This window comes from Lampetra planeri, chromosome 60 (assembly GCF_965212315.1).
Source record: "Lampetra planeri chromosome 60, kcLamPlan1.2.h2, whole genome shotgun sequence".
Taxonomy (NCBI): Eukaryota; Metazoa; Chordata; class Hyperoartia; order Petromyzontiformes; family Petromyzontidae; genus Lampetra; species Lampetra planeri.
In genome coordinates, this window is record NC_136166.1 from 1,396,274 (window position 1) to 1,423,376 (window position 27,103).

A 27,103-nucleotide genomic window follows, 5' to 3' on the forward strand; every position below is an offset into this window, starting at 1 on the left:
AAAAGTAAATAAAATAAAAATAAATTATGCGAGCGCTTGTGTTGTGATCGATACGTCGTAGCTTTAATTTTTATTTTATTTATTTTTTCTATCTACGTGACTTTACCGAAAGAACCAAAAAATATCAAAATACAATTAAACTATTTTTATTTGAGCAGGTAAAGTCTACTGACCTATGAGATTATTTTTCAGAAGCGACCTGGCCACAAATGATAGCTCTGCAATGCAGCTCATCGTGTGGAGATGAATACTCTAGACCAGTGGTTCCTAACCTTTACTGCAGCCTGCACTCCTTATTAACATGCATAATGTTAATAAATACATAGGGTTTAAAGAAAGAGAGTAGTTGTACTTATTTTATACAAATAAAATGAAACAAATTTTATCTTTCGATTTAAAGCTTTCGTGACTGCAGGGATTCATCTTCCTGGTTCGTTCGGTAAAGTCACGTAGCAGGGAAATAATAAAATAATAAAAATAAAACATAATAAAATGCAATTTATTATAGTAAAAATGAAACATAATAAAATACAATGTATTATGTTGTATTTTTATTATTTTATTATTTCCCTTCTACGTGACTTTACCGAAAGAACCAAGAAGATAATTTTATGTTACCAGGTAAAGCCCACTGAGTTAGAAGTTTCTTTTTCAGAAGCGACCCGGCCACAATTATATCTCAACGAAGTGGCTTATCATCGCACGGGATTTTATAGCAGCCAATAATCTAAACGGATGTTTAATTTCTACATTCTTGCGTATCTGGTGCTCTGTGTGAAAGTTACGTATAAAATAATTTGATAAATGAACAAATGTGGAGATAAAAACCGGAGGATCCAGATGGAGAAAAAAATCCACGCGACTACGGGGAGAGAAAACACGCAAACTCCAAATATACAGCAGCAGGCGTCAGGGTTGGGATCGAGCCCACGACCTCCTGCACACCAGGCGAGGGAGTTGACATCTCCACAGCGCTGTAATCCAGCGCTGTGGAGGTGGCAGCGAGGGTTTGTGGATCACGCGCACTGTGATACTCGCTTGCAGCCCGTGGGCATCCAGGAGGATCCGTACCCTGGCTTTCTAGGAGAACGCGGTACAGCAAAAATGTGGACTCCACCTGTCCCTTCTGTATGGGATCGAGTGTTGCCCCCTCGCATGTGTGAGTTTGCTCCGGGTGCTCCGGTTTCGTCCAGCATGTATAAACACTCACTAATTGGCCGATAACTTATTGATATACAGAGGACCGCAGAGCTTGGGCAATTGTAGGAAGCACCGGCTGTTGATGCTGCCTTTCCACTCATCTACGGCTCCTCCTCCTGGCGCCTCTGAGTCGTCATCTCACTCACTCTCTCTGCAAGAGCGAGGAGTGGATACCGTGCGCGCGGATACAAATTGAAATAACGTGACATTTTTTTGTTTTCATCATCACGATCGCACTCTTAAAGCTTTGAGAGTGTCGTCCCCTCGCACTCGTGGGGCTTTCTCCAGCTACTCCAGGCTTCTTCCCACATTGAAAACACGAATGGGATTGGCCAAACATCCCAATATAGGAACCTTCCTGAAAAAACAACAATATATGCATGAGACTCAGTGAGGCTTCCCCGGGTTACATACTTGGCACGGTCATGAAACCAGGGCCAGAATTCTGTAACCGATTGCGCTCTCGCCTTTATTTGTAATCACCTCGTGGGTGCCATTTCTCGCGTCCTGACCCTCCACCTGCCGTGCGTTCGGGGTGTGCGCTCGCGTCAAGCGACGCCCTGCGGAATGCGCCAGCGTCGTCCGTTGTTTGCGCTCTCCGCCCTCGCTCCCCTCAGTGGCTGAGGGGCGACTCAATGCCCTTCGCTTCGCTGTTTCCATTTCCTGCGTCTTTCCCATTGTCTGTAGGGTACAGCCATCACTCGTTTAACGCGGCGGTAAATGCGTTCCTGGAAAGTGTCGCGTTCAACTAGAGATGCGTTGAGCGAAAAATAATTTACCCATAAACAAAGATAAAGTTTGGCGAAATACGATGTATTACTACGCACACGCGCAGTGAGATGGCTTGCCTATTAACTGAAGGTTTGCCGCCACGTTACTGTGTCATTCCACGTACCATATCGTACCACTCAGCCGCACAGTTCAAGAAAGTAGTTCGTTGTCGACTGCTCAGAAACCGCGTTATAACGGTGTGCGTTCCGCGTTATAACCGTGCGTGTTCCGCGTTGTAACGGGGCGCGCTCCACCTTGTGCGAAAAGTGTTCCCAAACCGAAGAACTGCGTTATAGCGAAAACGTGTTTTCGCGTGAACACCGCGTGCTAAGCGAGGATTTACCGGACTCCTATAGTATGTAGAAGGGGGGCCGCTGAGCATTTAGCAGGGGGGGGGCGACCCCCTCCAGCCTCAACCCAGGTCACTTCTGAAATCGAGACTCGTGGCGGTCTCTTGAGTGCTCACCTGGTCAGACAAAACCAACTTGAGACGTATTCACGCTCAGGAGCTGCTGCTGCAAGCAGAGTGTTCTTTTCTCTCTCTCTCCCGTGACCTCTTGAAAGGATCTGAGGAGTGCTCGGCTAGTGTCGGCCAGCAGGTGGAGCGCGCCTCAAGCCTACAGCCAACGGGAAATGACGGTGGGATGCGTGGCCCGGTGAGACACCGTGGCCCACCGGTGTGGTCCGGTGGGACTCGTGGCCCAGTGGGACGCGTGGCCCCACCGGTATGGCCCGGTGGGACGCGTGGCCCAGTGGGTTGCGTGGCCCCACCGGCGTGGCCCGGTGGCTCAGAGGTCAGAGACGCTGAGCTAAGAGCCTGGATTTCAGTTGCCAGTTTGAGCCACTGCCTGTGTGATTACGCCGGGTTCTCGAGGGCAATTAGTTTGTGCTCTCAGCCCGGTCACCAATGACTGCACAAAATCGACATCGCGTTTCATTTGGGTTTTCATTTAATTTTAGAATTGGCCGGCAATCGCAATTTACACTGCTCCGTGGCGCGATAGAACGAGTCAGTGAAATACGGAGGTATTGTGCAAGTATGAGCCTTTTCTATCCCATGGGGAGCGATGCCACACAATGACCGACGAATGGAAAACATCAATTTTAATTGAGCATGGGAGCTCACATGGGGTCGAGGTGTCGTGGGTTTGAGCATGGGGTCGTGCATGATATCGGCATCGATATTATTTTTCGATTCCTGTTTAAAATTTCCTTATATGGGCAAGTGTACGCCCAGAGAACCCATATTATGGGCATAATTTAGTGTGTCTCTCTCCCTGCCTCCTAATTTTTTCAAGCTTTCGTACCGTACCACTCATCGTGCTACTCATTGACATGCTAATTTCTCTAACCCCTCTCTCTCCGCCCCTGCCCCCCTCTCTCAAGCTTTTTACACCTTGCCACTCACCGTTTACACTCATGGACATGCTAATTTCTCTAAACCCTCCCTCTCTCCCCGCCCCCGCCCCCCCCTCTCTCTATTTAAGGCCTCGACACAGAGGCGTAGTTTCTCTTTGTGCCTATGTTTGCTCTCTCTCTATGTATCTCTGTGATATCTGTCTGCTTATATGTCTGTCTATATGTTTCTGGTTCTGTGTTTAATCTCTCTCAAATTTAGCATTCTCAGGAAGAACGTAATCAACCAGATAGGGTGTTGACTGTTATGTTATCCGACTCTCTGTTGTATTACATTACATTTCTAAGTATACTAGATTTGTGTGTCTATTTAATTTATACCTGATGATGATTGCTTGTGTTGCAATCGAAACGTCGTATGCTAGTATTTAATTTAATTTATTATTTTATCTTTATACGTGACTTTACCGAAAGAACCAAAGAATGACACACCAACTTTACACGATCATAATTTACGTCTCCATATTTCTCATGCAATGGCTTAACAGTGCCATAAGGACGTTGACAGATGAACGCGTTTAAATCAACGTATTAACAGATTCAAATTGAGAATGAAACAGTGGTCCATCTCTACATCAATGTTGCTACTGCCAGTCGGTTACAATTTATCGAATTTATTTTCACGGTGGCCTAAGACGAGACGACCACATCCCATTAGCATGTTTGCCTACATGTGCCCACTCGCGTTGGCAGCGGTGCACAAGGGAAGCCAACAACAACAACTCAACACGTGCCGTGTCAACCATCACAGCACTGTGGCCTCAAAAGGAAAAAATATGTGATGAAGTAGGGCCATTGTCCGAAACGTTGCAAATGTTAGATATGTGTGTATATTTATTTTACTATGAATGATGAGTTTCTTTAATTGACGTGGAATCAATGGGCAGTGCTTGGAGGGTGGGTGTGTGGGTGAATGAGTGAGTAGATGATTGAGTGAGTGCGTGGGTGAATGAGTAGGTGAGTTGGTGTGTCTGCAATTAACCAACTCCCAGACAAAGCAATTGAACGGCTAAATCACTTTGTACTGAATCTTCAAAAGCTTCCTCTTCCTTGGCTAAATCTTCGTCGTCGTCATCATCATCATCGTGGGATTGTACTATTTTTGAGTGACACCCCCACTGAATAATTGCGCGGTCTGACACTGGCAGTTACCCTGAAGCCTAACCTGAGGTGTTCCATTCGAGTGCGCAGAGGGCATCAGGAATGCGGCCTCGCGAGTGCCGTGAAGGCCGCAGCGCGCCCGGACTCGCCCTCTCAGCACTCTCCCACGGGGCCCAGGCACACCCCCGTTTCATTGCTTTTTGGTGAAATCCGCAGCGACTTTCTGGCACGAATCTGCCACTCAAAACGCCATCATCGCATTCAGACTCAACATTAAATTATAAAGATTCTAAACAATGAGGATAAATGTGTTTAAAACAGCCTTGTTTACCCTTGTTTAAAACATGAAACAATTGTAAAAGCAAGTTGTCGCTGTTAGTTGTATGCAAGTGCAAATAGATTAGTTGTACTGTATCTATGTAAGGATTTATTTCGCACCGTATGTAGCCAACCATGCTAATTGGAGGTGCGTGGGACGAACAACAAACTAAACCCACAAAGCTGTTCTAAAGAAACGAGCTTTACATTCATATTTAAAAGTGCATAGCTCCAGTGGCTTCCGAATATTGGAAAGAAGATCGAACGGGGATTTATAAAACAAGTTAAATCACGAAGTTTCGATTGCAACACAAGCAATCATCATCAGGTGGGAAAACCACAGCAAGAAAATATTTTTCCCACTTCAGCAAAAACATTTCTTGCTGTGGGTTTCCCACCTGATGATGATTGCTTGTGTTGCAATCGAAACGTCGTGATTTAATTTATTTTATTTTCTACCTACGTGACTTTACCGAAAGAACCAAAGAGTATGGATCCCTGCTGCAGTCACGAAAACATCAAATCTAGAGGGGATTGATAAGTGAACTGGTGATCCTGCTCCATCTCCTTCCAATCCCATCACAAGCCCACAATGACCAGCGTGGTGAAGTATGGTCAAGTACAAAAAAGAGGAAAATTGTGACGACACCGCTGATCAAGTCAAAACGTCCGTCACAGTCACGACTGGCAATTGAACTCGGGTTGCCGGGTCCATCGCGCGGCGCACTCACAAATCAGCCACCGCTCAACCAAAGAAATCAAAAGCATCAGTGCCATGACGTGTTGTAATAAAACTGAAACTGCCTTTACCTAACCTTGTGACCACACGCCGAGAGTCAATGTGTTCTTTGTAAGAGAGGCCTGGCAACGCGCCCGGCATGTTCACGCCGATTACCAAATGTGGGATGCGCGGTGCGAGCGAGCGTCTCCGATAAAAGTGGCGAACGGGGCTGCGAGATGGCGCAGAGGTCTCGGCGCTGGGCCCACAACGGCTGAGAGCCAGGGTTCGAATCCATATCCCCAAGGTCTCCTGCCGGGTCACAGCCCGAAGCTGCCACTGGGCCGTACCTCAAAGCCACATTGGGCACTGAATCTAAATGTTACACTGCTGGCGTTCCAATACCGCAGTCGAGCAGTAGAGCACTCGTGAAATGTTCCGCACTCGGATTTTTCCCACAGCTCACGACTTGTTTTTGTTCTATGTTGAACTTCTTTTACACCGTACATAGCCAACCGTGCTAATCGGATGTGCAGGGGAAAGACACCAAATGAAACACAAAAAGCAGTTAAAAAAACGAGTTTTCAATCTAGATTGAGAGTGTTCCAGACGGGCCGCTGAAGCGCATCTGAAACCTCCGCGTGATGCGATGACCATCTTTGCTCCATGGCTAGCCAAAATCTGCTGCTGCTGCGAGGATGAGCAGAATTTCCGTGATGATGGTTTATGCATCTTGACGAGATCAGCCAGCTATTGTGGTCCATTCGTGGCAAGCACTTTGTGTGTAACGAGCACGACCTTATCAAGGTGCAAACGTCGGAATCGATTCCCGAGCGAGGGTGGCTGTCGCTGGAGAACCGCGCCGACCCAGTTCGCGCCTCTGCGCTGGTGAGGCAGCTCCCCTGCGCTGGTGAGGCAGCTCCCCCGCGCTGGTGAGGCAGCTCCCCGCCCTCCCCGGCAGCTTGTGCTCGACGCGGCGCGCCAGCGGTGGCGCGTTCATCGTTCGCCGCTCCCCTTCTCCATTCGCCATTCACCGTTCTCCGTTTACCGTCCACTGTTCGCCGTTCTCTATTCGCCATTCACCGCAGAGCCTCGCGGCTCGAATCCCACGGCCGCCCCGTAGAACACTGTGTGCACCACGGTATTCACCATACACAATGCTATGCTTCACGGTGCACGCTGAACATGCCGTGACGCCGTCTGCGTGCCTGCGTCATGGTCCACATTTTGCCAAATTATAAAAGATTATACACCGCAAATTGCTCAATTGGGATTATGCAGCAGAATTCTCCGCTCCACCCGCTTCCTCAAACTTGGCAGGACCCTCCTGAGCAAAGACATCTGTGATAAAGAGATTTATAGCTCATCGGATTCCTCCGGTATAAATAAATCTTCTGATTCAGAGTCATGAGACTAGACAAGGCTTTGCCGGATAAACAAGTCTAAATAAAGAAAAAAAATCTAACATAAAACTTGTAGCCGAATAAATTCCTGGGTAAACTAGTGGAATGATAAAAAAATGGCACCTGGTCTGCCAATTCAACGCCCATAAAACTCCACAGGCCCACACATAAACTCCCGTTGCAGTTCAATCTTGGAAACATTAACCCACGGCTGTACAGCGAGAGGGTGCACAGAGGTCATGGAAACGCGGCAGGCGGAATGCTGCTCACACAAAGGTCTCCCAAACACAGTGAACAGAGTGTGGAGGGGCCACATTATTTTTTTATTTTAGCAGGTAAGCATCCACTGAGCCTATGTAGCTCTTTTCAGAGGCGATCTGGCCACAAATTATAGCTCAACGAAGTGGCTTATCACGTGGAAATTTATAGCAGACAAATGCTCTAAACGCACGTTTCTAATGTGGAGGGAAACACCGGACAACCCGGAGAAAAAACCACGCGACCACGAGGAGAGAGACACGCAAACTCTAAATATACAGCAGGCGTCAGGGTCGGTATCAAACCCACGACCTCCTGTATACCAGGTGAAATAGTTAATATCTCGCCACCGTGGCACCCCACCTGAGTCGTGCCAAGGTAACCTATGGGCAATGTTAGTCTATGAGCAATGTCGTTGGCTTATCCTGGCCCAGCCCGGCTTAATAACTCAATAAAATAATAATATATCTCTGTTCATATATCACCCTAACGAACCGCGCAGACAGCGTCTCCACCACTATAATTATCCGTCTCTCTATGTAAAAAATATATATTTCGTACACAACCCATCAGCCGCACCGCCTTTTGAGAGTGCTACATTTCATCAGGAATGTTTCAATACAAGCAAATGTCTGGACCAGTTTCGACTTGCAGTGTCTCATCATCAGCGGAGTCGGGCTTGTTTGAATCAGTACTGGTGAGCTGCCAATCTTGCAAAAAGGAACGATGTCTGGCGTATCAACAACGTCCCCTTAAATTGGTCGTGACATTTTTTATTTTCAGTTCATTGTTTTTGTTCTTTGATGCACTTCAAGTCCAAGTTAAGGTGACTTAAAAGTTATTCAACTGCAGCAGAAGCAGCGGCCACGCGGTGAGGAGACGGCGCCAGCAATTGCCCAAGCTCTGCGTTCCTCTGTAGTTATATTCAGGTGTTGTCGGCCAATTAATGAGTATTTAGATGTGAGAGGAGACCCGAGCCCCCGGAGACAACCCACCCAGGCGACGGGGAAACACTCGATCCCGTACAGACAAAACAGATGGAGTTCACATGCCTCTACCTCCTTCCCCCGGTAGAGGCAGGGCATGGCTCCTCCTTGGCGCCCACGGGAAGTTTCACATTCCCGTGATCCACCAACCCTCGCTGCCTCCAGGGCCCAGATTTGCTGTCAACACGAAAAATCCATCACCGCCGCGACCTCACAATCCGTAATGCTCATTGCGTTATCAGCATTCGATGTCAGCCCCTTCACGAACGTCTCCCGGCACGTGGAGCGAAACGTCGGACACTGCCGAACAACACGCGGTACAACTCGAAGACACGTCGGGGAGAACCGATCCAATCCTTTTGGTGACGTTCACTCTTTCGTTTATTCCGGGGTAGGTAAAATAGGTACCACTTTGTGGAGAGCCTGCAGTGATTGTCTTATGAGTAAGACCCACACCCGCCATAGGAATGTGGATTTTCTGCCACCGGCTCAGACATGTGAAGGGGAATCGTGCGGTGTCCGACTGCGGTTTGTGTGCGACAACGCACAAACATATTCGAGACGAGAGTGAAAATCCTCCGTGCGCAGGGGATTAGGGCTATGAGGGCCCTAAGGCTACTTACATTTACAAGGATATTCCCCGTAGATCTGCCTCTCTTTGTCTGACTGGTGTTATTCCCATGAGACAATCGTAAAAATCTGCGATGCGCGTCTGATTGTCTGCTTATTAAGATATTTGTATGTTTTCGTTCACAATTTAATGTAGCTGCTGCCACAAAGTGTGTGGAACCACCTAAGTTTCGCCTCTTGGCATCTCCATTCTGCCATCTCTGTCGTAATTTAAACTGACTCTTTAAAATCACTGAAGTTTAAGTGTGAATATAAGGTTGCAACATTAATTGCCACGATTAAGATTTGTTTTTGTTACATCTGTAATTGTGAAATGCTTTGGTCCTGTCTGCCTGCGAGTCCCCCATTAAAAAAAGGTCTTCTCAGCTCATTTGGATTCACTCGAGAAATCAACTTCTGATGGTGAAGGCTGACTGGACAGAAGGGCTTAAATATGAATCACATTTGGCAAAAAAAATTAACCGTTAAACATTTGTGTAAGATTAACGCATTTACTCGACTTCAAGCAAATTAATCGAACATAAATTACTCACGAGACTAATTTCTTCAAGCAACATATGTTTCCTCCTTAGCTGTGCCGAAGTCATGAATTCAACCATCGCAATGCAGCTGTTACCTTGACGTGGAACGGAGGGCCTACAGGGGGCCCCCCACTCCGTGAGGGCCGCAGGCCTCGTTATTCTGTGGGGCCCCGCGGCACGTAAGGGGCCGTCCATAAATGACGTCACGCGATTTTGGACGATTTTTGACCCCCCCCCCCCTCGTTGCACGGCGTCACAAAAAGTCAGACTATTTAATTAGGTAGAACTTGTTGTCTATATTTATTTAAAGTTGCGCATTTTTACGTGACGTCACATTTCTCACACCCCCCCCCCCTCGTCACACATCGTCACAAATGTCTGACCCCCCCCCTCCCCAGGTGCGTGACGTCATTTATGGACCGCCCCGAAGCTGTTCGTGCTGCATCTCCACGGCGTGGTTACTACTCGCACGGCCGCAGATTCAGGGGCATCGTTGATAACATCGGAATATTTAAATGAAACTTGTTGCGTGATAAGTCAAGAACTCTGTTGTCAGTCCGCGTCTCTCTCCGGCGGCACTGGCTGGGTCGTGATGGAGCTGTTTCCGTACTCAATCCTGGCCCAGCCCGGCTCAACAGCTCAACACACAACACGTGTTGGGGCAACGTCAGGCTATGGCAGCGTTCTTCATTGCAAGGCCCGCCTGGTGGTCTGTCGTGCGGCCCCCGACAATACACAAATGTGAAAACAACCCATCATCATCGTGCTGCTGTCAAACACAATGTTTTCAAATGTCTGGCGCTTCTCACACGTGAAAAACACAGGTATATAGCCTATGTCGTTACCTAATCCTGTCCCAGCACGGCTCAACAACTCAATACAACTATAATAAAAAAAATATATATATCTCTGACGACCTAGGAGCCGTTAAAGAAGTGAAGGTGTGATGATGGTGCGCAGGGACCACACGAGGCTCGCCAGAAATCAACTTCTGATGGTGAAGGCTGATTGGAGAGAAGGGCTTAAATATGAATCACATTTTGCAAAAAAAAATCAATCACGAAGCATGTAAGATTAACGCATTTACGAGACTGCAAGCAAATGAATCGAACATAACTTACGAGACTCATTTCTTCAAGCAACATTTCTTCCCTGCTTAGCTGTGCCGAAGTCATGAATTCAACAATCGCAATTCAGCTGTGACTTTAACGTGGAACTGAGGGCCTACAGGAGTGCAAGTGCCGCTCATCATAGTCGCCAGCTTGCTGGCTTTTGGTCGCCTCTAGCGGCAGTAACATTGTTGCTTAGAGCAGCGGAGGCCGTACGAGGTCACGGAGGCCGTTAGATGCCACGTGCAGATGCGAGATTCTGAGCGCGAGTGCGGGCGAGTGGCGCGGTGCTTTGCAAAAAATTCATCCATTCTCTTCCTGCGCATGATGACAGCAGCAGCAATGCGTTCAGGAGCGAGATGTGTGCTGCTCGCCACATTCTGTTGTGATGTCGTCCAGAAATGAGTTCGTGAGGCTTTGGTGTTGCTCCTCCATTGAAGGAGCATCGACTACAGTGGTTTACTCTATGGTCCATTCTAGATTTGAAGTTTTCGTGACTGCAGGGATCCATACTCTTTGGTTCTTTCGGTAAAGTCACGTAGGTATGAAATAAATTAAATCATGACGTTTCGATTGCTACACAAGCAATCATCATCAGATTTAATTTATTTTAGACCTACGTGACTTTACCGAAAGAACCAAAGAGTATATGGTCCATTGTTTGGGTTGCACGGCCACAATCGCACTGCTGTGGGCTGTCTTTAATGTACGGTATCTCTGTATGTTGTCTGTGTCTCTATATTTCTACGAGTATATGTATCTCTAGGTGTCTCTGGATTTAATCAAATGTTCCATATCTGAACCTTATGGCAGGACCCCGGGGCCCGAATACGCGACTCCGTCCCTTCGCGCAGATAGCTCTACACGATGCGCTTATTAAAGTTTTGTTTCGTGTAGAGCTCGTCGAGAGGAACAGATCGCCGTGTCGTTCGCCTTAAACAGACATAAAATGACGTCGCGACGTAATTTATGCGAGAGCCAGTGGCTTATGGGCCCTGGGGTCCCGCCACAAGGTTCATATGAAGGAGATGTGCGCATCAGCCTGCTGATGTTCTGATGTAGATGATGGTTACACCTGTGTCTTCAAGGTGTGATATCAACCATGAACAATTTTTTATTTTACCAGGTAAGACCCATTGAGCTGTTTAGCTCTTTTTCAGAAGCGACCTGGCCATCAATGATATAGCTCAACGAAGTGCCTTATCACGTGGAAACTTATAGCAGCCAAATACTATAAAAGCACATTTCTAATGGCACCCCTGACCTCGTTACACAACCAACATCAACTTGAACAAGTATAACCCGTAAAAACAAAGTTTTTCACTATAAATCCTTTATATGCGTGGCGGCTAGAGTCCTCTCATCCTCTGGCTTGAGATGGCTGCCACCTATGGGTCAGATGATTGCATGGCAGCATTAAGCAATTGGTAATTAAATATAATATTTTTGTCCTAAAAAGTGTAAAATTTTGGAAAAAAATATTCACGAACATTAATTGTCACGCACAACGAGTCTGTGTGGAAAATGTCAGCTCCATTGGATCACGGGAAGTGGGTTAAAAAACGACCGAAATATTTGCACGGTCCTAAGCAAGCAAGCAAGTGAACTTAAAATAAAGGATTTAAAAATGAAACTGTTGCTCTCCAGCCAAGTTATGGAGAACGCTGGGTCCATGAACTTATGCCAGCAGCAGCCCTCCACTGTCTGCGATCTCCATCGTCGTATCCCTTCCGTCTGCTGCTCAAGTCTCCCTCTAATTGCTCTCCACTCCGGTGCCTCCTCCTCTCCCTCAGTCCACCTCATTCCTTCGCTCGCTCTCCACCTGTTGCCTTCCACGAGCCTTGCCCATTGCTTTTGTCAGATTCATGTATGGTGACGAGGCAATACTATAGCAGTGTGCACTCCCCAAGTCCCTCGTTATTACGGCTATGGATAACGCATGGAAGACGGTGGGGATATTCCCCCCATAAATAGCAACGAGCAAGGAAGGACCTCACCAAACTACGAATGTGGTGAGGTGCAAACCATCAGGCTGCCCAATACAACCACGCGTGATCTGGTGGAAGATGCGGACAGGTCCACTTCGCTATCACCTCGGATGATGCCGTGCAGCGGCTCACAACATTAAACACAATTGTAGCCTGCTGCCGATCTTTTCAAACACTATATGACAGGAAGAGGCTAAGGATGTGCTTTGACTGTATAGAGCCCATGCGTAAATGCCTCCGCAACTCAGAGCGAGTTACGTTGCATCTCATTTCAGCCAATCCAATGTCCTGCTGCAGTCTTGCCTAGGGGGACCCCCAGTGGCAGTTACCCCTGGGCGGCACAACATTTACACAGCACCGGCCTGTAAACGAGCACTGTGCGCCGGGGTTTCGTCCTTTTTGCGAGTCACTTTTCAAAATGCCGCAAAATTGCCTGATGACCCAGGCGCACATGCCGACTCCGTGTCAAATAATACCACGGGCTCTCTTAACGAGAGACGTGAAGCAGGATTAACCAGGGCGACCGCTGGGCTAACACTGCAAGCCTCTGCAACAAGCAATACAGCCCCCTGTCATTTATTATTGAACTTGGCGTGTATTGGGAGGCTTCCACAGACATGCATTGTACTAGATTTGAAGTTTTCGTGACTCAGGGATCCACGTAGGTATGAAATAAAATACATTTATTTTATTTTATACCTACGTGACTTTACCGAAAGAACCAAAAAGTGAATTGTACTTCCAGTAACAGCACGATGCTAGTCGAGCAAGGAGAAACCTGTACTTTGATCGGTCACTCGCAGCCCTTTGTCAGAGGCTGCTTGCAGACAAAGTTTACTTTCTAGCTGTGCCAGTAAAGAGCCTCGTGACGCAAGTGATTCAATACATATCGGTACACGTGCAATCACCTCATGGCTTTCGTCAATACACATTACACTTATCCTAAGACAATCCACAACTCCTGAACCCCACCCGTCTGGAGTATTAAGAATTAAATAAAAAAAGCTAACGACCTCATGCTGGGTAACATTATCTTGTGATGAGTAGCGAGTGACGCTGCCGTTGTTATGCAATCAGCTTGGAGCCCTGTTGCCACAATCCATCTCGCATACACCTCCATGGTGGTGACCATTTCATTTTCATTCATTAGGTATAGCCCTGTGAGCCACGCGGCTCTTGGCTCAGGTGCAACCGCAACAAACAAAAACATGAACAAGGAACATCTTAAAGTGATTACGCGCAACAGAAAAATTCAGGAAAAAACAGCAAAGTCTTCCAGAAAAAGCACCGTACATCAACGCTCTGTGCAAAAATCCCAGTGGGATGCAAGTCAAACAATAACCATGAGACAATGTAGATTAAAGTTACCAGCTAACTCTGTACTACAACAAACAAATATGGCGAAACCAAAAGTTTTCGAAACCACCAAAATAAAGCTATATTAAACAATGTAACAGTGATCATAGGGACTGTGATTCAAATTTAACAATAAACGATATTGCATAACATGTACGACCAAACTTTGCAGCCATAGCTGGCAGCATGAGTCACTCCATAACCATCGTCCTCTTGGCTGTGGTATCCCCTCTGACTTGTTCCATTCATGATGCCATCGTGATCCGTAGCTTCTCCTGGCCATGCGCCCTGCCCATGCCCACCAGGCCACCACCACTCGCCACGGAGCCCCCTGCCTCGAAGCCACCCACGGCGCCTCCTCTCTCACGAACATTCCCAGCGCTTCTTTACGCACTTTCTTTCATCTTTCGTCCCGTCACCTGTCCACACGTTTTTTTTACATTTATTTATGAGGTATAACCCTGTGAGCCATGCGGCTCTTGACTCGGGTGCAACCGCAACAAAACGTGAACAAGAAACATCTTAAAGTGACTACGCGCAACAGCAAAGTCTTCCAGAAAAAACACCGCGTTTCAACGTTCACGATCCGCAATGTTCCAATTAACTTTATCACTCAAAGGACATCACTCGCGTCGTTCTGGAGGCGACTGTGAATCTATCACTCTATGAAAGAAGGCGGAGACGTCGCCTGTTTTTGTGTTGTGTGCTTTGTAAGGCCGCAGTGTTGACGGCCGTCTTGAGGACTTGAATGTTAGACTCCAGGTGTGGGGAGGGGCGGGGCTGTGGGGGTAGCCTGGGGAGTGAGGGGCGGGGCTGTGGGGGAGGAGGGGGTGGGGACAAGCCTGGGCAATGAGGGGCGGGGCTGTGGGGTAGCCTGGGGAGTGAGGGGCGGGGCTGTGGGGGTAGCCTGGGGCGTGAGGGGCGGGGCTGTGGGGGTATTCTGGGTAGTGAGAGGCGGGGCTCAAAGTAAAGTGCGAGGCGGGGCTGTGGGCTTCAGGTTAATTGAGGGGCGGGGCTGTGGGGGAGGAGGGCGGGGCTGTGGGGAAGGAGGGGGGGACAAGTCCGTGTAATGAGGGGCGGGGCTGTAAGGGGCGGGGCTTAGGGGAACCTGGGTGGCGAGGGGCGGGGCTGTGACGTCACGGGTGTAACATGGCGAGGGTGGTGGATGTTTGTGCGGTGGTTTAGGTGGTGATGGTGATGTGGTGATGGTGATGTGGTGATGGTGATGTGGTGGTGTGGTGATGGTGGTGGTGATGTTCGGGCAGAGCTGACGGGATGTGCGCCGACTGTTGACGATCATCGCCAGTAGCAGCAGCGGGGACGAGGTAATGTACAGCACTGTACACAGTACAGTGTCACAGTAACACTGTCACACAGTAACACTGTACACAGTAACACTGTCACACAATAACACTGTCACACACAGTAACACTGTACACAGTAATAACACTGTCACACAGTATCACTACCACACAGTAACACCGTCACACGGTGACACTGTCATACACACCGTACACTAAACACTACTGCATTACACGTTTAACACCATAATGCTGAATTGTATAACACTTATAACACCATTACACGTCAAGTTATAATACAATAACACTCTCACACCCGTGTTAAAACGCGTATCAATACAAGCGATGACGTGTGTACACTTTAGTGTATACCAGAGGTCGCAAACGGGTTTTGATTCCTTACCCGTACCCGGCCGTACCAGGGTCGCAAACGGGTACCCGTACCCGGCCGTACCCGTACCCTACCCGTACCCGGCCGGGTAGGGTACGGGTATCGGGTACCTGATTGCGACCTCTGGGATGAAGCCATGTTGCAGGCGTGGGTGGGTTGATTCTAGGAACTTGAATTGTGAGAAGAGACAAGACGTTGGGAAATGAGTGACAAACAGTTACTCACCAGTGACTCACGGTCTACCCGTACCCGGCCGCTCCAGGGTCGCAAACGGGTACCCGTACGGGTATCGGGTACCCGGTTGCGACCTCTGGTGTATACAACGCTGCTGTTTAACATGACATACAGCACCACGACATCACAGTATGTCATGTGATACACGCAACACTACGGCACACGTAACACCACGGCACACACAACACTATTACACGTGGCAACTGTATTACACGCAGCAGACCATTATAGTTGTGTCTCTAATGTAGTCACAATTCATTAGAGAGTAGTGTAGGTTGGTGATGTACTGTTTACGCTGTATAATGTACTATGGTATATACACAAACACCACTAGTGATGTCGTGGCTTGGCTCTCCAACACACCGGTTACGGTTAGTGCTGTACTAGTGACGAATTGGCACGTTCTGTTTACGTGACAACCCGTACTAGTTGTCAGTGTCGGGTGGTGGCGGGCTTTAACGACACATATTTACGCGATCTGACCCAAAACAAATCTGTATTATGGATGATATTGGTCGCGAAAGCCTACGTGTTGAACTGACCACTCTAGGGAATTTAAACTGCAGTTCTAGTGAATAAACGTGCCGCCATGTGCGGGAGAGGAAGTCGACAGTCGGGCACTACGAAGGCCGGTGGGGCACACGAGGCGGCGGGGTGGCCAGCAGCACCACGCCCGGCCCCCTGTTTGCCTCCCTAGTGGCGAAGTTGGCACACCGCACAAGGTAAATCATTTGAGGTTGAGGCTACCTAAGGGAGGCCCCACGACCGGTTCACATAATCGATACTTGTGTCGGTGGCCGTGAGAGGGAATCGAACTTTGGACGCCGAGTTTGTTGCGCAACGCGCCAACCACTGCACTACCGCCCCCCCACCCCCCACTCTAACGCTCCCCCCCCCCCTCTAACGCACACCGTACACTTTACTGTGAACTGCTGTAGTGCATCATCATCATGGGGTGAATCTGCGTATGTGGCCACCCGTCTCGATGCCCGCGATGTAACGATCCAGCCAGAGTAGTCGATGTCACCACCGCTCCATCTCCGCGGTCGATGTCTCCACTCCCTGGCTGCTCCCTTCACTCTTCCCCACTCGGCCTGCATCGCTGCGGGCCACGCTCCTGTGTCCTGCCCAAGTCCTATCGCGTTGCTGTTTGAGCGGTCACTTTAACTCGAAGGCTTTCGCGGCCAATGTTACAACATTCGTAATAAGGTGCTTTTTTTGGGTCGGATCGCGTGAATGTGTAGTGAGTCCAACTGAGTCGCAGACGTCTCTCTTTAGAGGCAACACTTTTATTGTAACATCAACACATTAACACAAAGGGGTAACTGCCCCTTTACCAGATACAGCCGAGGGTGGTGACCACCCAGCTAACTACACTACACGTAGGAGTTACAGCTACGAAGGGTCAGACGCTCACTCGGGTCCCGACCATGTGTTGATGCCTCGCAGGACGTAGAGCTTCCAGCTTGTAGGACGTAGAGCTTCCAGCTTGTAGGATGTGGAGCTTCCAGCTTGTAGAAATGGAGCTTCCAGCTTGTAGACGTGGAGTTTCCAGCTTGTAGACGTAGAGCTTCCAACTTGTAGACGTAGAGCTTCAGCTTGTAGAATGCAGCGACCCCGGTCCCTCTCAGGGACCCACCTTATATCCTCCTGGGTCTATTCCGCTCCGCCCTTGGCCCCGCCCACCTTCTAGCTCCCTCTCGATCCCCCTCGAGAGTTCTCCCTGGACAAGTGATCGCCCCCTAGCCCCCCCTAGCCCCCCCCACCTCCCCACCTGGGGCGTTCTCTGTGGACACTCCGGATCACGTGTCTACGGGGTCAACCAGAGTGCCATGGCCCTGGGCAACCCTGCCCCTGGGCTGACACTCTCCCACTCCCCCTTGTGGGAGCCCGCACTACACGCTATGCGTGGTGCCCGCGCTATCCCAGCGCACACCAAGCCCCGCTAGGGCTGGTACTACACACGCCTACGGGGTGTACGCGATGACGGTGCATCGCTCGCCGTGCTGTGCTAGAGCCGGCCTCACACAGCAACCCACCCGGTGCTGTCCGCGATGTCGGGACATCGCATGCCACGGCCCTCCCGGGCCGGCACCACACAGTGACATCCCTGATGTCACTACAAATGTAATCGTGTCGTAAACCCACATCCACCAGTCAGACAGTAAGGGTTCGAGTACAGTACTCGCATTGTAAATGTCGTGAGTTTGGACTCCTAGAGGAGTAATTATATACCTTATTTATTTGTAGTGACTTGCTTTGCTTTTTTATACTTATCGGTTTTGGTATTGTTTATTATAACTTTCTGACCTGTCCCTACTGGACATCTTAGAAACACATTCCTGCGGAGGGAGCTGGTAGGAACGTTGGGTTGCTCGGTCAATGGCCAGGGTCAATGGCGGCGTGGTCTATTCCGCAAATATGGCCGACTGTGAGGGCGGGCACAAGCCGGCGTGAGTAGGTTAAACGTTGAGTTTTATAAGGGCACCACGGGGTGACCAGCCCCACCCCTCCCACCCCCCACCCAGCCCTACCCTCCCCACCCAGCCCCTCCCCACCCTCCCCACCCAGCCCCTTTCCACCCAGCCCCACCCCTCCCATTTTTGGATGCACGACGGACGGACGGACACAATAATCCCCTGTGGGCTGGTGTAACCAGGAGTTCCTACCAGTAAAAGTGATTCTTAGCTCATTGGAGTATTCCAGTCTCAAGATTCTGATTCTGAGTAACTAATTGGCACGTTGTGTTCACGTGACAAACCTTACTAAGTGTTTGTGTCAGGTGGAAGTGGGTTCACGACACATTTATATTTACGTGATCGAACACAAAAAAACGTTATTATTGAGGTTGAACGGTGTCATGAATCTTGAGTATTTCCTCTCGAGTCCACATGTTCCTCGTTTGCTGTCTCAGTGTAGTTCATAGCATGCATCTCTCCAGCCTTCTCGGCTTGTGTTACTTATGTTTTCTTAATGGCCACAGTGGGCAATACCTGGAGCATCTGGCACAAGGAAGGGAGCCACGGTGAGATTTGGTGTCCTTATTGGCTGCGATGACCTGATGGTCTCGGAACACTACTACACACAGATAAAGATGGAGGTATGACACATGTGTAAACATTCAATGCTATTGTGGGGTTGTGTACATATCCTGTATTACCACATAATACCGGGAGAAATATACTTGTGCAATCACCTGTTGCTGAAATGACCTGTACGTCCAGCATGGCACGTGGACACGAGAGTGGGATGTCTCGTAGTGTCCATATCGGTCAGGCCGCGGTTTGCGGATGATAACGATTCCCATCGTGCAATACAAGGCAGTTCGGATTCATAGAGCACTCCAATGCGACCGCATCGCCAGACACGACAGAAACATTGGCCGTATGTATTTATTTATGGAGAGAGTCCCAGGATGTGGGAAGAAAGGGAGATCTTGAACCTGTATTTAAAACAGAGGAGGGGAGTTGACAGCACGGATGGCTGGGGGAGGGTAGTTAGACTGGGGGCAGCAGAGGGGAACGAGCACCCTGACACTTCCTCTAGCCTATGGCAAGTACAGCATGGTGTCGCTTACAACTTACACGTCCAGGTTGTAGTTTGTGATAGCGTCTGGAGTTGCGCGACTAATGCTGGTCAGCCCACCGGTTGGTGGAGCCACGACTACCGTAGGTTTATTGGCAGAGCAGAGCCACGTGGAGCCACGTGGAGCTGCGGTGGGGCCCTCAAGGAAGCTTTGATGAGGAACCTCGGCAGCAGAACTCCCCGGCGTTCGCCCGCGGTCTTCAGTTGACCTCTTGTGTGTACGTATGTTGAACTTCTTTTGCACCGTACATAGCCAACCGTGTTAATCAGAGGTGCTTCATCCAGTTGTATTGTGCGGTGATCTCACGTCGGTTTCCGTAGTCTCACTCGTGCCCGTAGAGGGTCTAGCGGGTGTCGGTGTTCACGGGAGGTCTACACTACCTCGGGTACTGCCCAGTTGGTTTGATGTGGTGGCATCTCGCCGGAGGCTTTCTTACGTGACGTTGGCGGGGAGAGCGTCTGGAGGGGAATGCGTAGAGTGAGATGAGCAGGGAGAGCGGTAGGAGAGTGCGTCTGGGGGAGCAGAGTGGGGATGAGTGAGGAGAAGTAGGCAGGGAGGATGGGAGTCAATGGATGATCTTGGAAGACGGCGACTGAGCAGGAATCCAACTGGGGGTAGCTGGGATCACAGACCGGCACACTGCTACCGCTACCCGTGCGCTGTGTACACACACAACTGTGTACACACACATAACTGTGTGCACCTAACGCAACATAAAGGCCATCGTTCAGCCGTGGACTTTGAGAACAAGTTTTATATATCTGTAGGGCTGTTACAGAGAGCCCGTTATGCATGGCAGCCTATGGTAAACAAGCACAGTGGGCGGGGCTACGTCAGTGCACGGGCAGGTGCCCTCTACGACGTCCGCGCTTCGGACGTTACGATCCCCCGGGGCCCCACCCCTCAGGGAGGGGGGTGTATAAAAGGGGAATGTATCGGGAGGCTCGGGAGTGATGTTTAGCTAAAGAAGAGGAGGAGGAAGACGTCTGAGATAGAGCCCTGGACTCCCCCTGGTACGCCGTCCTTATCAGGACCGCGCAGGCTCGAGCCAGTGGCGTGGTACCAGAGCCAGAGCCAGTGCTGGTCTGGACTCTGGGTACCGGGCCCGACTGACCAGTGTCGGGCCAAGATAGCCTCCCCTAGCCCATTAGTGGAGGACTCAGAGGCAGGCTAAGGTTAGCCTAGAGGTGTGTCCTCAGATAGACGGGTGAGGGGGCCGATACCCCCTCAATTGTGTATGTCACAAAGTTGGTATTCAAATAAACAAGTGTGCCTCCAACTCCGGTGTCAACGAGTCGTAAGCGTTACTACATCTGGCGTCAGAAGTGAAACAAAGTACGAACATGGATACACGCCGGACGACTCGAGTCGGAGTACCAGGGGCGGAGGACACCGCTGCAGTTGGAGGGCCCGAGATGGCTGAAGATGCCATCGAGCAGCCGGGGCTGGGTGCATCCACGCCACAGCAGCTGGAGGAAGGGGAGCCGTCGACGGAGGGGCTGAGGCAGGCGCACGCGAAGCTGGCCGAGCTGCTGTACGCCGCAGCCGCCATGCTCGACAACATCACGCGGCTGGGGGCTGCGGGACCGCCACGAGGCGACAGCAGCCAACGACCACAGCGCCTTCCCGCCATTTCAACGGAGCAACATTTTGAAACTCCCGCCATCGCCGCAGCTGCTGTTGAGGGCGTGGCCGCTCTAAGCATCGCGTCCAACGGCGGGAGTACAGTGCCTGCCGCGTCACCACGGGTGCGACCGGCGATGCCATCGCTGCTTCGGGCCGACGCTGAGTCGAGTGAGGGAGACGAGGGAGCGCGATCGTCCTCTGCAGCCGCTGCCTTACATCAGCGACTGCCGCCGCTCAAAGAATTTGTGGGCGAGGAGGGCGACTGGGGCGGCTTCCAGCGGCGCTTCCTCGCTCACCAGGAGATGGCACAGTGGACAGACGCCGAGGCTCTCCGAGCACTGCCAGCACTCCTCGACAGCGACGCCCTCGCCACACTAACATCGGCAACGAAGGAGAGGCGTTCCACGCTGCGGAAGGCGATGCAAGTGCTGTCCGCTGTGTATGGGCCACCATCAGACTGTCGTCAACTCTTTTACGATCGCCAGCGGGGGACGAAGGAGTCGCCCCTGGCGTACCGTACAAGCCTCCTGGCGCTGGCAAAGGAAGCCTTTCCACGAATGGACGACGAGGGGATCGACGCCATGGTGACAGAAAAGATACTTTTGCTGGCGGACGACTTAGACATCGTCATTGTCGCACAGGACGATGCAGAAATGTGCTCCCTCCAAGCGGCCCGTCTCCTCCACGCAAACCTGTCCTCTCAACGACGGAAGGCCAGCAAGGCGGCGAGCGGGCGCGCCGTCGCTGCGGCCACCCTCCCGGCGGAAGAGGTTTGCGCCATCAACCATCGACGGCAGCACGGAGCGGGAGCGCGGGAGGACCGGGCCGGTTCAAGCCATCTACAACGTCCATCGTCGCCACCAGCGCTTCCACGCTGTTATAACTGCGGCATCCGGGGCCACGTCGCCACGGGGTGCCGCTCTCCTCGGCAGCGCGGGACGACACCTCAACGGGACGCCGGCCCTCGTCACAAGCTCCACCATCATAATCCGGCGAGTCGCGGCACCCCTCATGTTTGGCCCACGCACACGCCCGTCACACACTCGAACACCGCAGCGAAGGGGGGGCAAATATCGCGTACCATGGCACCAACACGCACCGCTCTGGGTACTCACATTGAACCCAGCCAGTGGTCCGTGTTGGCCCATCGGGTTGTAGCCGCGTCATCGGGGTCGTCGGCCGTTGTGGGTCACATCGATGGGGTCGAGGTGCGCATCCTGGTCGATACAGGGGCATCGGCGACCATTATTTCGGAGTTGATTTATAACATTCTCCCTGCCCAGAGCCGTCCTTTGATGCCTGTTAATGTACCATTCTTTGCTGCTAACGGGGGTTCACTTGGCATCATCGGACAAATTCGAGCCCAGATTTGTGTCGGGGATATTAAATTATCTGGGCCGATTTTTGTTTCCTCCTCGCTGGCGGTTCCGTGCCTGCTGGGGACGGATTTCCTGGCCAAAATGCCGATTAGGATATTAATCGACCAGGGATGCATTGAGCTCCCATCGGGCCGACGCATGGCGTTTCTGCCATCCCCCGCTACGAGCCGGACGGCGTTCGCGACGGTGCCGGCGTTCGTAGATAGAACGGTGCGCGTTCCTCCGGGGGCGCAAATGTTAATTCCTTTGAAACTTCGGCGGCCCTTCGCTAAGGGCATTGGGGCTCAAGGGGTTCTGCTGGGACCGTCTAGGGCCGGGGTCAGTGGACCTAATTTACTCCCGGCCCAGACCATAGTGAGAGGGGAAGGAGAACCCTTCATCGCGCTCCTCAATGTGGGCTCGCAGACGGTGGTGGTTCCACAGGGGACCGTGCTTGCTCACGCAACGCCGGTGCCCTGTGAGGAACCCGTCGCGAGTCATGTCGGCGCTGTCCCTGCACCGCGACCACATTCGGACAGCGATGAAGGGTGGCTCGAGGCGCTTTGCGCGGGATCGACGGACCTGTCAAATTTAGAGCGCCAACGTCTTAAGACACTACTGAGGGAATTTTCCGACGTTTTCAGTCGGGATAAATACGATTTGGGCTGCACTCATCTGCTGCGTCACCATATTGATACGGGTGACAGCGCGCCAATACGCCAGAATCCTTTTCGGTTGAGTCCCGCCGAAAAGGACCATGTCAAATCGGCTGTTGATGACATGCTAGCCGCCGACATCATTTCTCCCTCCAACAGCCCTTGGGGAGCGCCGATCGTCCTGGTTAAGAAGCAGGACGGTTCGTTGCGGTTTTGCGTTGACTTTCGGCGCCTTAATAAAATTACGGTTGCCGACGCATACCCGCTCCCACGGATGGACGAATCGCTTGACGCCTTGGCGGGAGCGCGATTCTTCTCCACATTGGACTTACTTTCGGGATTCTGGCAGCTTCCTCTGGACGATGATTCAAAGCCTAAAACTGCTTTCCGTACTCCGCACGGCCTGTTTCAATTCAACCGGTTGCCGATGGGCTTACACTCAGCGCCGGCAACTTTCCAGCGGTTGATGGAATTGGTTTTGGCTGGATTGCAATGGGAATCGTGCCTGATTTATTTGGATGACGTCATTGTCTTTGGCAAAACTTTTGAGGAACATCTCCAGAGGTTGCGGGCAGTTTTCCTAAAGATGCGGGCTGCTAATTTGAAATTTAAGCCCCAAAAATGCCATTTGTTACGCGAGTCGGTGCGTTATTTGGGGCACATCGTGGGGCGCTCAGGTATTTCTACCGATCCCGCCAAAACGCAGTGTGTTAGCTCCTGGCCGACTCCCACCTCAGTGGGAGAGGTTAGGAGTTTTATTGGGTTTGCGTCGTATTATAGACGCTTCGTCGCTAATTTTGCGACTATCGCCAAACCCCTACATGCTTTGACATCTAAAGGGGTTCGGTTCTGCTGGGGTCAGGAGGAGGAAGCTGCTTTTTGCTCCCTTCGGGACGCTTTGGTAAACGCTCCTCCCCTGATTTACCCTGATTTTTCAAAACCGTTCTTGCTCGACACCGATGCGAGCAACACGGGTATTGGGGGCGTGCTCTCCCAGGTGGTTGACGGCGTGGAACGTGTGGTTGCGTACGGCAGTCGGGTGTTGTCTCCAGCGGAGCAACGGTATTGTGTCACCCGTAGGGAACTGTTGGCAATTGTCCATTTCGTCCAACAGTATCGCCCATATCTGTACGGTCGGCATTTCACCGTCCGCACAGATCATGCGGCACTGCAGTACGCCCTGAGGGTTCAACAGCCATCGGGACAATTGTCCCGATGGTTGGAGGTCCTCCAGGATTACGATTTCCAAACCACATACCGTAAGGGCGTTCGCCACACCAACGCGGACGCTCTGTCACGCTTGCCAACCACCTCCGAGTGTGCATGCCTCCTGGGGTCTGGACGTTGCAGGCCTCCAGGGGACACATCGGTACCTGTCTTGGCGGCCGCCAACGACGACGATGCAATGGTTCCTAATTCGATCGAACAACAGGGCAAAGATTCCCTGTTGGGGTTGCCCGTCATTGAATGGGGGCGCCTCCAGATGGAGGATGTCTCCCTCCTCGGGTGGCGACGTCGCGTTGGCGGTGCGGCGGGGGGAAAAAGAGGTGCTTCCGACGCATGGGAAATGTGCCAAGGTCTGCTAATGCATTGGGACGGGAAGTCACGTCGACATCGGCTGGTTGTCCCTACTGGGTTGCGGGGTAGGGTGGTATGGGCCGCTCATGAGCGCCTCCTACACCTGGGGACCCAAAAGACTCTCGCCTTGCTGCAACTTGATTTTTACTGGCCTGGCATGACGAGGGATGTTGGGGATTTGTTGGGATCGTGCCCTCAATGTGCACAACGCAAACCGCCGGCACGGGAGTCTAACCCGCCCTTGCAATCGATCAAAGTGTCCAGGATAAACGAGCTGGTCGCTCTGGACATTTTGGGACCATTCCCCGCCACCCCCAGAGGGAATAGATATTTGTTGACGGGTGTCGAGTATTTTACACGCTGGCCTATGGCCTGGCCTCTGGCCAACCAGTCGGCAGCAGCCATCGTGGAGGCCTTTGTTCAGGGTTATGTCCTGGACAAAGGTGCTCCGGAGAGGCTGCTGACCGACCAGGGCAGAAATTTTTCCGGTAAACTACTCAGACAAGTCTGCGATCTCCTGGGCACAAAGAAAATTCGGACCTCCCCATATCACCCACAAACTGACGGGATGGTCGAACGTTTGCATCGCACCATCTCGTCCATGTTATCACAACAAGTTTCGGACTCGCAAACGGATTGGGACCTACAAATTCAGGGGGTCTTGGCGGCGTACCGGATGGCACCCCATGCGGCTACGGGGTTTTCTCCCTTTTACCTCATGTACGGCCGAGAACCAGACCCGCCTGTTCGTGCCCAGTTGCGGATCCCTGTGCCGCAGGGAAAAACTAATCTGGCTGACCACGTTAAATTTAATCTGGACAAATTGACCGAGGCACGGGATGCTGCAATGCAAAACTCTGACCTCCGTCAGAAGGCAAATGAGCGCCTCAGATTGAGTCGAGCGCACATGCTGCAGTGGAAGCCGGGGGACAAGGCATGGTTGCACTGCCCCCAGGTGCCACTGGCAACCTCCTCTAAACTGGTGCGGCCGTGGCGGGGCCCTGTGGAAGTGGTGGAGGTGTTACGTCCGCAGTGCGTGCGCATCAAGTGGGGGAAGCGGCGATGGTTCGTGCACCCCTCCAGATTAAAACCCTTCGCTGCGGTACACAACCCCACTTCACACGCGCGTGGCCAAACATGTGGGGGGTCGGCCGACTTGCTGGGTCCGTCTCCGTCGCTCTCACCTAATGCCTTGCCGGCTGTGCCACCTTCAGGAGCATCAGGAGTGACGGGCTCACGCCCGATCACCCCTCCTGCGGATGCCGAGGGTCACGCGGAGTCAGAGGAAAGCTCACCTCAAGACGGACAGTCGCCACCTGATGGTCCGCCACGCGGGGTTACCCCGTGTGAGGGGCCCGCTGCAAGGACGCGCGCTAAAATGCGCAAACTGTTGTGAGGCCGGAAAATGTGTACATAGCTGTTGTGTTTATTGGGTGTTGTGTGGATGGTGTGTTTCCCGCTCCTCGGATGTACATATGTTGGGTTCACCGTTTGTTGTGTGTGCGGGGTGGGTTCCCTGCTGGTTGTATATAAGCTGTTTTTTTTACGGAATTCGTATTTATTCGGGGGGGTGCGACGGGTTGTTTCTCATCTTGTTGTTGTGTCTTGTTCTGGTTCCTGTTATGGTTCAAAAAATAGCGAGGCACACGTGAGGGGGTGAAGGCACCTTTATTGTCAAATTTTTGTATGTTGGCAGCCGGGACGGCTGCATGCTATGTGGGGGGGAGTGATGTAGGGCTGTTACAGAGAGCCCGTTATGCATGGCAGCCTATGGTAAACAAGCACAGTGGGCGGGGCTACGTCAGTGCACGGGCAGGTGCCCTCTACGACGTCCGCGCTTCGGACGTTACGATCCCCCGGGGCCCCACCCCTCAGGGAGGGGGGTGTATAAAAGGGGAATGTATCGGGAGGCTCGGGAGTGATGTTTAGCTAAAGAAGAGGAGGAGGAAGACGTCTGAGATAGAGCCCTGGACTCCCCCTGGTACGCCGTCCTTATCAGGACCGCGCAGGCTCGAGCCAGTGGCGTGGTACCAGAGCCAGAGCCAGTGCTGGTCTGGACTCTGGGTACCGGGCCCGACTGACCAGTGTCGGGCCAAGATAGCCTCCCCTAGCCCATTAGTGGAGGACTCAGAGGCAGGCTAAGGTTAGCCTAGAGGTGTGTCCTCAGATAGACGGGTGAGGGGGCCGATACCCCCTCAATTGTGTATGTCACAAAGTTGGTATTCAAATAAACAAGTGTGCCTCCAACTCCGGTGTCAACGAGTCGTAAGCGTTACTACATATCTATGATATCATCTGTTCCGGACGTGCAGACCCGGTCTCTAATGCACTGGCATTGTCATTTCATCCGCATTGGCTTCAACCACCACCCTGCAGGTCACAACTCACTCACCACTCACTCACCCTCACTGCTGATCACAACAACACCAAACTCACTCACCCACTCACTCACCCACCCACTCACCACTCACCCACACTGCTGATCACAACAACACCAAACTCACCCACTCAACTCACCCACTCACTCACCCAGCCACTCACGCACCCACTCACTCACCCACACTGCTGTTCACAACAACAACACTCAACTCATCTTCT

The 27,103-nt window shown here is 51.4% G+C and overlaps 1 protein-coding gene across 1 annotated transcript in view; it reads left to right on the plus strand.

Annotated features, from left to right (window-relative positions):
* The first annotated feature begins 15,081 nt into the window (after positions 1 to 15,081).
* Positions 15,082 to 27,103, plus strand: part of FHIP1B (FHF complex subunit HOOK interacting protein 1B) — a 55,161-nt gene continuing 43,139 nt past the window's right edge. The window contains exon 1 of the mRNA XM_078618994.1: positions 15,082 to 15,100. The gene's annotated coding sequence lies outside the window, so the exon portion shown is untranslated. The remainder of the gene's footprint in view (positions 15,101 to 27,103) is intronic.